Source organism: Procambarus clarkii, chromosome 77 (genome assembly GCF_040958095.1).
Source record: "Procambarus clarkii isolate CNS0578487 chromosome 77, FALCON_Pclarkii_2.0, whole genome shotgun sequence".
Taxonomy (NCBI): Eukaryota; Metazoa; Arthropoda; class Malacostraca; order Decapoda; family Cambaridae; genus Procambarus; species Procambarus clarkii.
Window position 1 is genome coordinate 26,085,920 of NC_091226.1, and position 14,065 is coordinate 26,099,984.

Below are 14,065 nucleotides of genomic sequence, written 5' to 3' on the forward strand. Positions count from 1 at the left end.
TCTTATGAAATGATAAACTACCCATTTCATTATGTATGAGGTCAATTTTTTTTAATGGAGTTAAAATTAACGTAGATATATGACCGAACCTAACCAACCCTACCTAACCTAACCTAACCTATCTTTATAGGTTAGGTTAGGTTAGGTAGCCGAAAAAGTTAGGTTAGGTAGTCGAAAAACAATTAATTCATGAAAACTTGGCTTATTAGGCAAATCGGGCCTTGCATAGTAGGCTGAGAAGTGCGTTCTGGCTACTAGGTACGACATCTATATATATATATATATATATATATATATATATATATATATATATATATATATATATATATATATATATATATATATGTCGTACCTAGTAGCCAGAATGCACTTCTCAGCCTACTATGCAAGACCCGATTTGCCTAATAAGCCAAGTTTTCCTGAATTAATATATTTTCTCTAATTTTTTTCATATGAAATGATAAAGCTACCCATTTCATTATATATGAGGTCAATTTTTTTTATTGGAGTTAAAATTAATGTCGATATATGACCGAACCTAACCAACCCTACCTAACCTAACCTAACCTATCTTTGTAGGTTAGGTTAGGTTAGGTAGCCGAGAAAGTTAGGTTAGGTTAGGTTAGGTAGGTTAGGTAGTCGAAAACCAATTAATTCATGAAAACTTGGCTTATTAGGCAAATCGGGCCTTGCATAGTAGGCCGAGAAGTGCGTTCTGGCTACTAGGTACGACATATATATATATATATATATATATATATATATATATATATATGTCGTACCTAGTAGCCAGAACGCACTTCTGAGCCTACTATGCAAGGCCCGATTTGCCTAATAAGCCAAGTTTACATGAATTAATATATTTTCTCAATTTTTTTTCTTATGAAATTATAAAGCTACCCATTTCATTATGTATGAAGTCAATTTTTTATTATTGGAATTAAAATTAACGTAGATATATGACCGAAGCTAACCAACCCTACCTAACCTAACCTAACCTATCTCTATAGGTTAGGTTCGGTTAGGTAGCCGAAAAAGTTAGGTTAGGTTAGGTTAGGTAGTCGAAAAACAATTATTTCATGAAAACTTGGCTTATTAGGCAAATCGGGCCTTGCATAGTAGGCTGAGAAGTGCGTTCTGGCTACTAGGTACGACATATATATATATATATATATATATATATATATATATATATATATATATATATATATATATATATATATATATATATATATATATATGACGTACCTAGTAGCCAGAACTCACTTATCAGCCTACTATGCAAGGCCCGATTTGCCTAATAAGCCAAGTTTTCCTGAATTAATATATTTTCTCTAATTTTTTTCTTATGAAATGATAAAGCTACCCATTTCATCATGTATGAGGTCAATTTTTTTTTATTGGAGTGCGTTCTGGCTACTAGGTACGACATATATATATATATATATATATATATATATATATATATATATATATATATATATATATATATATATATATATATATTTATATATATATATATATATATATATATATATATATATATATATATATATATATATATATATATATATGTTGTACCTAGTAGCCAGAACGCACTTCTAAGCCTACTATGCAAGGCCCGATTTCCCTAATAAGCCAAGTTTTCCTGAATTAATATATATTTTCTCTAATTTTTTTCTTATGAAATGATAAAGCTACCCATTTCATTATGTATGAGGTCAATTTTTTTTTATTGGATTTAAAATTAACGTAGATATATGACCGAACCTAACCAACCCTACCTAACCTAACCTATCTTTATAGGTTAGGTTAGGTTATGTTAGGTTAGGTAGGTTAGGTAGTCAAAAAACAATTAATTCATGAAAACTTGGCTTGTTAGGCAAATCGGGCCTTGCATAGTGGGCTGAGAAGTGAGTTCTGGCTACTAGGTACGACATATATATATATATATATATTTATATATATATATATATATATATATATATATATATATATATATATATATATATATATATATATATATATATATATATATATATATATATATATATATATATATATATATATATATATATATATATATATATATATATATATATTGTTGGGGTTCACTACCACAAGAGGGGCGAGTAACAGTATACCCAAGGTCACTCACCGTAGCACTGCGGGTCTTCACTCTATCCTCGTGGCGCCACTGTACGCCAGGAGAGTATCCCAGTCAATCCCAACCGGCCTCTGATCGAGAAAGAGTGGGAACACATCTTGTTATCTTAACTATTGTGTGCCCGCCCCGACATGGGCTCTACTACTAACCACAAGGTCGCCAACTGGTGTTTCCCGTGTCCAGTAACACGTCAGTGGTTTTGTTGGATTGTGGTAGCAGTGGCAAGGACACACTCAATAGATCTGATATCAGGCAGGTATTTATTTTTATCACTCTGTTTCAGGCGGAAGTCGCTCGTTCCCACATATAATCATGAACTCGCCAAGCCGGCAATGCTCCCCCTCATGTCAATGTCAAAATCAGCTGGGCAACTCCCACCGCGCGAATGTTCGTTTATTTGTTTGGCTGGCGTGAGGCGCCTGTTTCTTTAAATTCTCAAAGATCACTAAAAGTTCATACACACAATATTTGCGACAATAGCACGTAAATACTTCGCTGCACTGATCTTGAGCTCAATCAATCATTTCCATATTAATGGACCCAATAATTCGCTATCATGGTATAACACACTGCCCTTCATTTAATGATAAAGTATGCAAGTATATATCACTGGAGTTCTCAGTAATTCCTTTCGTGGGCGATAACACAATTAATCACTGCACACATGAATGATTATTCAATACACAAGCATAGACATATATATATATATATATATATATATATATATATATATATATATATATATATATATATATATATATATATATATATATATATATATATATAGATAAATCATAGACATCAATAATATTAATAATATAGTTACTGGGCACTTAGCCTATCACCAAATACTGGTATATTTATATATATATATATATAAATATATATATATATATATATATATATATATATATATATATATATATATATATATTATATATATATATATATATATATATATATATATATATATATATATTAAAGTCTCATGAAAGACATTATCAACACAGTAAATTCATCAATTACTCCGGGTGCCTGCACACACCAATAATAGTAATAAATTCCGTGAGTACTCTATATAGTCCCACTCTGCACACTGGTGCCTTACTGTGACATAGGTGAGCCTTGCTCACGACATACAAAATACTCTGGCTAAATAATATAGCTGGCTAAAGGGGAATTGGGAGGGAAACTAGAATCACCTACTTCCACCTATCCTCCGGTGAGAGTTGAGTTGTAGCTCCTGGTCCAGGCTCCTGCCTCGTGTAGGGAACGCCCCCCCACACACCCTGTCGTGTCCTCCAGGAACTCAATCAATGTCCCACCATAAACGTGTCGTCTCCGTGCCTTTCCACTGCAGGTCCGTGCTCCTCCACGACTTCTTGTAGGGTTGGAGTCGGTCTCCTGGCCGTCAACTTCTCCTCCCAGCTACGGCTGCCTGCCTACGTCTCGGCTGCAGTCGTTCGGATTCCCGATTAGTGTCTTCTTCACTGCTTCCCAGTGGATTGGCCCAGCCGCTACGTCGTCACTGTGAAGCTATCAGACGTCCCAGACGATACTGCCTAGACTCCACCTGGACAGCACCCGATCCTGGAGCACTTGATGCTCAATATTCCATCAATTCCCTCTTCGGTCCACACATGGAATGAAGGAAGACCTCCCGGCATACTGGCAGACTACGGGTGACGCGTAAGATCCACGGGAGTGGCGTGTTACTGTCAGATTGACAGGATCAATCTTCACACATCCGACCACCTTGATGTGTTGTGTCAGACTGATTCCCTCCGGAGGATTGGCCCAGCCACTACGTCATCACTGTGAAGCTATCAGTCGTCGCATACGTCGCTGCCTAGACTCCACTCTTGCACAACACCTGTTCCTGGAGCACTTGATGCTCAATATTCTGTCAATTCCTTCTCTGGTCCAACACATGAACGAAGGAAGACCCCACAGGTGATGGCAGACCACGGGTGATGCGTAAGTCCTCCGGAGACGGGGTAAACTGTCCAACTGACAGGATCACCCCCAGCGCGCATCCGACCTCCTTGACGTGCTGTCTTAGACTGATGGCGCCACCGCGGCGCGATGACCGGACCCCCCTTCCCTCGTGACGTCATATTCACCATGGAAGGTTTTCATTGGCTCCCTGTGCCACATCGCTGTCGGTGACCAATCTGGTGTCACTGACGTCACACAGTTTTGGCGGCAAAACAGAAGAGCCAGCGCCATATTGGCTTCCTAAAGGGCCTAAACCACAGGCCAAAATACTCTTCTTTTACAAATTTCTCGGCAAGGCGAGAACACTACACTCTCCCACATATACCAAACTGAGGCCTGCGACGTAGAGAACGCTCGGGTAAAGTGGACATGACTCTCACTGCAGGCGTGGGAGAAATATAAGGGGGGGAACACCGTCACAATATATATATATATATATATATATATATATATATATATATATATATATATATATATATATATATATATATATATATATATATATATATATATATATATATATAAATGGAAATGTTCGTTTGTTCAAAATCGTTAATCTTCGAAAGTTTTTCACCGATTGCTTTGAAATTTTCACACAAAGTTCCATTCGCATCCGGCCACGTTTTTATATACATACTATATAGATGTCACGTCTGTGACGGTAAAAAAACCTGCTTTCTCTGAAAAACTGTGTTTTTCATATGTTTTTCAAGTGAGGGAAATCTTCGAAACTTCTTTACCGAGTGCTTTGAAATTTTGACACAACGTTGCATTCAAATAGGCACGTCTTTTTATATATCTACTATATACATGCCTCACCTGTGACGGGAAAAAACATATTTTTTTTGTTTTTTAACAGCGCCATCTGATGCATGTAAGAGCAACACACACATAATATACTAAATATGTAACAATTCCATTTCAATGTTTCTGACTGCATTGATAAATGCAATTTTCATAGATTTTGATTTATATGCATTTGATTGAATTATTTTGTTTGAATTGCGTTGGAATTGAGCTATGTTGTTTACCATACCGTTCATTTCGTGAGAATAGTTTTTTTTTTCATTATTTCATTTCATTTTTAACTGTTTTTCTTATATTTCAGTGATTGGAACATCAGATCACTTGATGTTCCCAATTTTCTGATGGGAGCATCAGACCATTTGGGAAGGCATTGGACGAGGGAGTGGGGAATGGTGGGGATGACGAGGAGACGGAAGTGAGAGATAGTGGGGAGGACGAGGGGACAAGAGAAGGGGTAATGGTGGGTTAGGACGAGGGGACGGGGGGAGTTTGGGATGGTGGGAAGGAGGGGGATGGGGGAATAGAGAATGGTGGGTAGGACGAAGGGACAGGAAAGTGGGGCATGGTAGGAAGGAAGAGAGGCTGGTGGAGATGGGAGGACGGGGGACAAAGAGTAGTGGAGAGTACGCCAAGTCAGGACCGTTTTGCTTTTTTCGACCGTCCTGACTTGGCGTACCCGTTTTTAGTTACCCCAATGAGATTTGACGGTCCTGACTTGGCGTACCCGTTTTTAGTTACCCCAATGAGATTTGACGGTCCTGACTTGGCGCACCCGTTTTTAGTTACCCCAGTGACCCTTGCACAGACATCCCTAATGGTCAATGACGTCACCAGCTAGCCCCTCAGCGTTCCTGCGCAGGTACGTTCAAGGGAATTAAAAGGTCCTGACTTGGCGTACCAGTTTTTAGTTACCTCTGCTAGTGATTGCCTTATAGTTCTCAAGTTCTGGCAGTTCATGAATCCATTCAGGCACACCTCTATCATGTCACCCCTATGTCTTTTTCGCCTTTCTAGTGAATGTTTTTTAAGCTTTGTCAATCTTTCTTCAGAGATTGCTTATGTAGCATAGGGCAAATAAAAATGAAAACCCACTATCAACCATTTGTATGAAAACAGTCCCTGCCAGGCGTGGTGACTTCAATGCATTTTCAGTAGTAATCAATATTACTGCATAAACGCATAAATATATATGCGCGTGCATAAATATATATGCACATCTCACATTCGCTCAAAACATACCTCTCACACCTTACTGTAGCATATAACAAATACAAAATACTCATTAGGTAAAAGCAAGCCTCTCATGTTTTGAAATAAGGCCTTCTGCAGTTACCTTCTTTTCTGACGTCTATGCCTCCCCACCATCCTTGCCTCCCACCAACTCTGCCACACACCAACCCTGCCACCCACCATCTCGGCCTCCCACCATCCCCACCTCCCACCATCTTTTGCCTCCCACCAACCCTACCTCCCACCATCTCTCCCTCTCACCAACCCTGCCTCCCACCATCTCTCCCTCTCACCAGCCCTGCCTCCCCACCAACCCTGCCTCCCACCAACTCTGCCTCCCACCAACTCTGCCTTGAGGAACGCTAGATGGTTACAAATTCTTCCATACATCAGATTAGATAGACTTAATGGGTCCCGGTTATGAAAGATCGTCAGAGAAGTTGGTCAGTGATCTGTTATTGACCCTTGATTCAATTTCGGTGACGATGGTGTGAAGCTCTTGTAGAGCTTCACACCATCAGAGCTGGTGATGGAGGGTTTTCCTTAAACACCACTTGACTGTTCCCACCATCCGGTCATAGAAGCCTTCATGCCACGGTCCTCTAGGAGGATGGGGTTATGAACTTCCAGTGGCACTGCTGTTGATTTAGGGCAGTTCATACCACTGGATGATTCCAGACTTCCCTCAGACATGCTTCCCCTGCCATAAATTCGGACCCAATGACTGAGATAATAAAGTTTGGACAGGATCGACGGGCCACAAACCTAAGGAAAGCAGGTATGAATGACTCGGCCCTCATGTCTGGGGTCCCTACAGAGTATTAGGGATGTAATTTTGGAGACAAATGTAGCCTCTGCGATTAGATTAATGAGGGGGTGGAGCTAATGAATTAATGTCTGTTATGAAATGTAATGAACAATGAATGTTAATGAATAATAAGAGAATATGAGTACCCTATGTTCTAATCTTATAGAGCATGATGGTATTCCAGAATGTATTGCTTTGCTGAAGAGAGAATTCCCACCACCATGGGGGGATTGTAACGTAGATATAGTAATTATTCCAGTGCAAAAGAAAAAAAGTATGAATGAGATAGGAAAGCTGAGAGCAACATATGATTGTATAATTAGAGAATTGACTACAGAAAGCACACTACATATATATTGTGATGGGTCAGTAGCTATAGTGATCATTAGCAAAAACTGTCACTGCTCTACCTGTTGCAAAGGTTAAAATAACAAGTTTTTCACAGATTAAGGAGCAAATCAAAAATAAAATACTCCCATCTATCACAATGGCAGGTACGAAAGAGGAGTACACAGTGTCTTGTTTCTATTACATCAGTGAGTCTTCTTTCCGCTGATTTAGCTCTGTGGTGACTTGTGATAGATGGGAGTATTTTTTTTTATTTGCTCCTTAAACTGTTACAAGTTACTAGAGATTGACAGATCCGTAGCTGGCCTGTAGAACATTTAGAACAAATCGGGTTTGTTTCGAGGCGCCAGGACAGTTTTAGTAAAGAAAAAATCCTACTTGATAAACTTGCTGAAATTTGATAACAAGATGACGGGAATCAAGCAAGACAGAAGGATGGGCAGAATGCATATTCCTCGACTGCCAGAAAACATTTGATACGATCCTGCATAAAAGACTCCTACTCAAATTAGAGGAGCAGGCTGGTGTAACAGGAAAAGTCCTAAGGTGGGTCAGATAATATATCTCAAGAAGGATTCAAAAGGACAGATACATCAAAGTAGAGAGAGAGGTTACAATTGGAGTACCACAAGGGTCGCTTCTAGGACCCAACTGTTTAAAATTTGTCAATCATCGGACAGAGGAAATATTCTCTTGTATCAATATTTACCAATAATGGAAAGCTAATGAGAAGTCAGGACAGTGATGGATTGTGAGAATCAATCAAATTTGGACATACTTCAAAAATGTTCCCAAAAATGGCTGTTAGTTTAACCCAGCCAAATGCAAAGTTATGAGGAAGGGAACAGGCGCACTAAGACCAGTACAGCCATATAGAATAAAGAGAAAACAGGTTTTATTATCGGAAAAGAAGAAAGTCCTGGGAGTGGACATAACGCCATTTGTGATGTCAGAAGCCCACATTAGCAGAATAACAGCTGCATAAACCATTTTGGCCAACATTTGTGTATCCTTCAGAAATTTGGACAAGGGGAGCTTTCCGGTCCCTATATGCAGGAAAGGTGAGACCCACACATATGAATGTGCATCCCCAGCATGGAACCCTTACCTATAAAAGGACAAGAAAAAACTAGAAAAGGTCCAAAGATATGCAACGAGACTCGTTCCTGAGCTGAAGGGTTTAAGCTATAAGGAAAGACAGAGAACTGGGCCTTACCACACTGTAGGAAAGGGGAGAGAAGGGGAATATGATAATATATAAAATTCTAAGGGAAATTGACAAGGCAGACAAAATAATATTGTTCAAAGCAAAGAACAGCAGAACGAGGGGTCATAGAAAGAAATTAAAGACCCAAATAAGTCACATGAACGTCAGACAGAACTTTTTCAGTGTCAGAGCTCTCAATAAATGGAACTGGTCAAACGTTGAAGTTAATTATATTAAACAATTTATATGTAAATATGATTAAAGTGGGATAAAACAGACATTGCAATAATCTAAGAATGTTTAGAAGGTGGGACTAAAAGCCTAGCTTGACCATGAAGGCACATCTAGGTGAGTACATCAATGCGAGTCCGCACAAACACATACACGCATGCACAGGTCCTTGCAGCAGAGTATATAGCACTCTGAGGTCGTTGTCCTAAGGGCCCGGGTTTGATTCCCGGGCGAGACATAGGACATGGGCAGTTTTTTTTTCACCTGATGTATCTTTTCATCTAGCAGTAAACAGGTACCTGGGAGTTATACAACTGCTGCTGGCTGCTTCCTGGTGATGTGGGAGGAAGAGAAAAAACACATTTAGTATGAAAGAGGGAAAATAGGGCTGGAGTCGGTAAATTACACAACCAGCGATTAGAAAGGCGGGGTCCAAGAGCTAAGCGTTCAACCCGAAACGTTTGTTGTTTTAGATTTAGGTACCCGGAAGGGAATGTCCATGTAGCACGGGCTATAGTGAGCCCGACCCTGCAGGCACACAGTAAATACACACACACAGGACGCTGAACACCGTAACCGGTTGCTGTACCTGGCCCCTGGCCTAGACCCCCAACATAACAGTTACAGAAGGCGTTATGGAGCCTCCAAGCTACTGGGTGGGTGTGGTAGTGGGTTTAATGTCCAGTAGTGAAGTATGTGCTTTTAATACATACTCACACTTGCTCATACTTCACATTAATAGAAATAAACTCTATATTAATATTGTTGAAGTGACTTTACTTGTGAATTATTTGTATGTGAGGCGGCCTCATGTCCGGTGAGGTGAATGACGTCACAGGTAGTTGACCCATCAGGCCAAGCTAGTCAAGAGGCGCGGCGGGCAGTGTGGCGCGGGCCGGCGTGGGGAGAGGTGCTGCTCAGCGCCCGCCTCATTGGTTTTATTTTTTTTTTTTTTTTTGAGATATATACAAGAGTTGTTACATTCTTGCACAGCCACTAGTACGCGTAGCGTTTCGGGCAAGTCCTTAATCCTATGGTCCCTGGAATACGATCCCCTGCCGCGAAGAATCGTTTTTTCATCCAAGTACACATTTTACGGTTGCGTTAAACAGAGGCTACAGTTAAGGAATTGCGCCCAGTAAATCCTCCCCGGCCAGGATACGAACCCATGACATAGCGCTCGCAGAACGCCAGGCGAGTGTCTTACCACTACACCACGGAGACTGCAAATTTTACTAAATTAGTCACCTGGACAGTCCTGTGCATGAGGTCACCTGCGCCAGACTTACAGGCAAGTTACTCTAGATGATTAGTTATTTTATCACATTGTATTTTCTTGGTAGAACAGTCAATATTTCCTGACTGTCTAAATAGGCATAGTTACAAGATGTTAAAGTTTTATTAAAAAAAATCAATTTGTTTTGGTGTACTCATTTGTAAAGATAGAGTAAAATACCTTTGTCTATTGGTCGAGACGTGTTTTTAACTGTTCCACAACAGCGGCTTGTGTGTCAACTTTATAGTGAAATTGACCGTTCGACCCAAAGCTGGTGTAAAAGAGCTTACACAATTATTATTATAGTTAAATTCTGGCAGTTATAAGGTGTTTCTTGTTAACGATCAGATTTCAATCTTTGAAATACTGACCAAAGACTTTTAGTCAGGCAAGCGTCACAATCCCCCCCCCCCCTCCTCCCGCCCATCCTGTGTGAATGACACTAGCCATCCTGAGTCAGTGTCGTCCACGCTGCAGCCAACCCCAGAGACGCCTTAATTAACATTAACGTCCTGTGTAACCAAGTACTATATTTTGTCGAATATAAGTAAATATTAATGAATATATTGTATATAGGTCTAGAATAGTTGTTGAATGAAATTATATCGCACAAGTGTATTCAGACCCTCGTCTCTCTCGCCTAATAAATAATATATAATAGGTGATATATCAAAAACTATTTTAAAAAGTGTGTTAAAATGTATTAACTGTTGTGGGTCCGTGCACAAACGAGCATAGACTGAGGACAAGTTAAATGTGAAGCGTTCTTCACGTTCATGTTTGGCTGCCGGGTTAACGACCACTTGGCCGTTGTTGAGAACGTTCATGTTTGGCTGCCGGGTTAACGACCACTTGGCCGTTGTTGAGAACGTCCATGTTTGGCTGCCGGGTTAACGACCACTTGGCCGTTGTTGAGAACGTCCATGTTTGGCTGCCGGGTTAACGACCACTTGGCCGTTGTTGAGAACGTTCATGTTTGGCTGCCGGGTTAACGACCACTTGGCCGTTGTTGAGAACGTTTGTTTGGCTGCCGGGTTAACGACCACTTGGCCGTTGTTGAGAACGTTTGTTTGGCTGCCGGGTTAACGACCACTTGGCCGTTGTTGAGAACGTTTGTTTGGCTGCCGGGTTAACGACCACTTGGCCGTTGTTGAGAACGTTTGTTTGGCTGCCGGGTTAACGACCACTTGGCCGTTGTTGAGAACGTCCATGTTTGGCTGCCGGGTTAACGACCACTTGGCCGTTGTTGAGAACGTTTGTTTGGCTGCCGGGTTAACGACCACTTGGCCGTTGTTGAGAACGTTTGTTTGGCTGCCGGGTTAACGACCACTTGGCCGTTGTTGAGAACGTTTGTTTGGCTGCCGGGTTAACGACCACTTGGCCGTTGTTGAGAACGTTCATGTTTGGCTGCCGGGTTAACGACCACTTGGCCGTTGAGAACGGGCTGTAGAAGACAAGTCTGAGGTTGGGTTATGCCATTCTGTGGTATAAGCCTGCTTTTTGCATCAAACAAAGTCTGACCTGAGCGATTGTCTAGTTATTTCTTCATCTTTAAATGAGGATATGTTAAATTTAGTATTTTGAGGTATTTAATATAATGTGAAATTTCAGGTATGTACGAGGGTGCATCAGTACAACAGCACTGCAGGTATGGGCAACCAGACCCAAGAAATTGGTCTCGTACAACAGCACTGCAGGTATGGTCAACCAGATCCAAGAAATTGGTCTCGTACAGCAGTACTGCAGGTATGGAGGGATTAAAGTTACTTGGGAAAACTGTTGAATCGCAATTGGTGATAATGTAGTGTGTGTATATTCCCACAAGTACAACAGGTGAAGGGAACTAGTTTAAGTTTAACATGTTATACCTTGCAGCGGTGGCCTTCTAATAGGTATAGCCTAAGAACTCTCTACATTAACCACTTCAGAGTGGTAAACCATTCTTCTGGCCAGTAATTTGAACATTTAGTTGTGGTGTAACATGGTTAATGTTCATCTAACATTTGTGGGTACATTTCAATCCTCTTCCCTCTCCATCCACCCTTCTGTTAGTCTTTACTATCCCACCAGTCCAATCAATTATAAACACAAAAATTACCCAAGAGGGTGATGTTGCAGCTGGGGTTAGAAGGAAAGTTTGTGTGAGTGGAAAGTGCCGGGGCATAACCTACCAAGCTGAATATACCGTCGGACAGTTTTGGAAGGCTGAGCACTTGCAGCTACGTGGCCATCATCCGCATCTTGCTCAAGATATTGGTAGCCCCTGAACGCTGCAGCAATTCTGCAAATTGACAAATATTGTGGTCAGGCGGCAGACACTGAAGTGTTAGAGGTGAACATTCCTGGGTCTCCGGAACGGGGTAACGTGGTGCTTCAGGTTTGTTGTTAGTGCTAACGGTTCCTCATTATTAGGGGGGAGAAAAAATCATATAATTGGCGTATGATGCCTTGCCGGATTATGTAATTGGCGTTTACCGTAGTGCTGCCCGGCCGGACCCACCCGGGAGGACGGTTGCCAGGTACTGCTGCTGGTTGTACTACCTGTGCTGAGCCATCTGGACGTTGTTCGTAGCAGCTGGCTATCAAATACTTTACCATCTGCCAACCACCACGTATACCAGGGGGCCAGACTGCAGGTTTCTGTTCAGCCTAATGCACGTAAAGTGCCAGGAACCTGCCTCCTAAGGCCTTCCCCTCCACACCACCATGAAGAATGGTTGCAAAGTTCTGCCTCCAGGTCCACTCGCTGTTCAAAGCCATCTGGAGGCGATATTCACTCCAGCTGACTACAAAACTCAACACCTGGTAATTACGAAGTGCACAAGGGGGACCAGTGCCAGACCAAAGACTCCTGCCATCACTCCAGCTTTCCCACAAGTACCAGGTGCTGTAACTTCTGCCAGTGGTGGGCCTGCCCCTGATGTAGAATGGCCACACCTCGGTTCTGCCAGTAGTGGGCACGCCTTTGATGTAAAGTGGTCACTCCCCGGGTCTGGGACTGTCGCCTACTCTGGGGGGACCTCCCACAGATGGACCCCAGTCAACTGTAAGTTGGGAGATAAGCAACAGGATCAAGCTGAGACGGATCGCCACTTCAGCCTCCATATCAACTCGCCACTGGGTCGCTCCACTGATCAAGCCGATGCTGACCATCGTGAACTGTGGCAGGAACACCAGCAGCAGCAGCAGCAATCACAGCAGGAGATGGAGGGGCTTAAAGAGCAGCTCCGATATGAGAGAAAATCCATGAGCAACATTGCAGAGCTGCTCACGGGCATGAGGGAACTTTTAAGCAAAGACTGCCACCCTCCTTCCCCCAACCCCGGGAACCGGTCGGCCGAGCGGACAGCACGCTGCACTTGTGATCCTGTAGTCCCGGGTTCGATCCCGGACGCCGGAGAGAAACAATGGGCAGAGTTTTTCACCCTATGCCCCTGTTACCTAGCAGTAAAATAGGTACCTAAGTGTTAGTCAGCTGTCACAGGCAGCTTCCCTGGGGGTGGAGGCCTGGTCGAGGATCGGGCCGCAGGGACACTTAAAAGCCCCGAAATCATCTCAAGATAACTCGAAAAGATACCCCTCCTTCCACCCCTGAACCCTCCAAACATGTGCTCCCTTGCCAATCAGGTGAAACTTCCAGTGATCTGGAATGCTTGTGTAGAGGAGCCCTTCCACGATGGTTAACTGCCAAAGCTGTGCTAAGATATTGGATCAACTCTATAGATGAAAAGGCAAACAGTCCCAGTCTGTAGTGTAGTGGTAAGACACTCTCCTGGCGTTCCGCGAGCGCTTTGTCATGGGTTCGTATCCTGGCCGGGGAGGATTTACTAGGCGCAAATCCTTAACTGTAGCCTCTGTTTAACTCAACAGTAAAATGGGTACTTGGTTGTAAAAACAATTCTTCGCAGCGGGGGGGGGGGGGGGGGGTTGTATTCCAGGTACCTGCCCGAAACACTACGGTACTAGTGGCTGTACAAGAATGTAACAACTCTT

General features: G+C 42.1%; 1 long non-coding RNA gene across 1 annotated transcript; it reads left to right on the plus strand.

Moving 5' to 3' along the window:
- The first annotated feature begins 9,927 nt into the window (after nucleotides 1-9,927).
- LOC123747478 (uncharacterized) lies at nucleotides 9,928-12,252 on the plus strand. The gene is made up of 2 exons (XR_011224913.1): nucleotides 9,928-10,087; nucleotides 11,684-12,252. It is a non-coding gene; the product is annotated as an uncharacterized lncRNA (long non-coding RNA).
- Nucleotides 12,253-14,065: the final 1,813 nt, after the last annotated feature.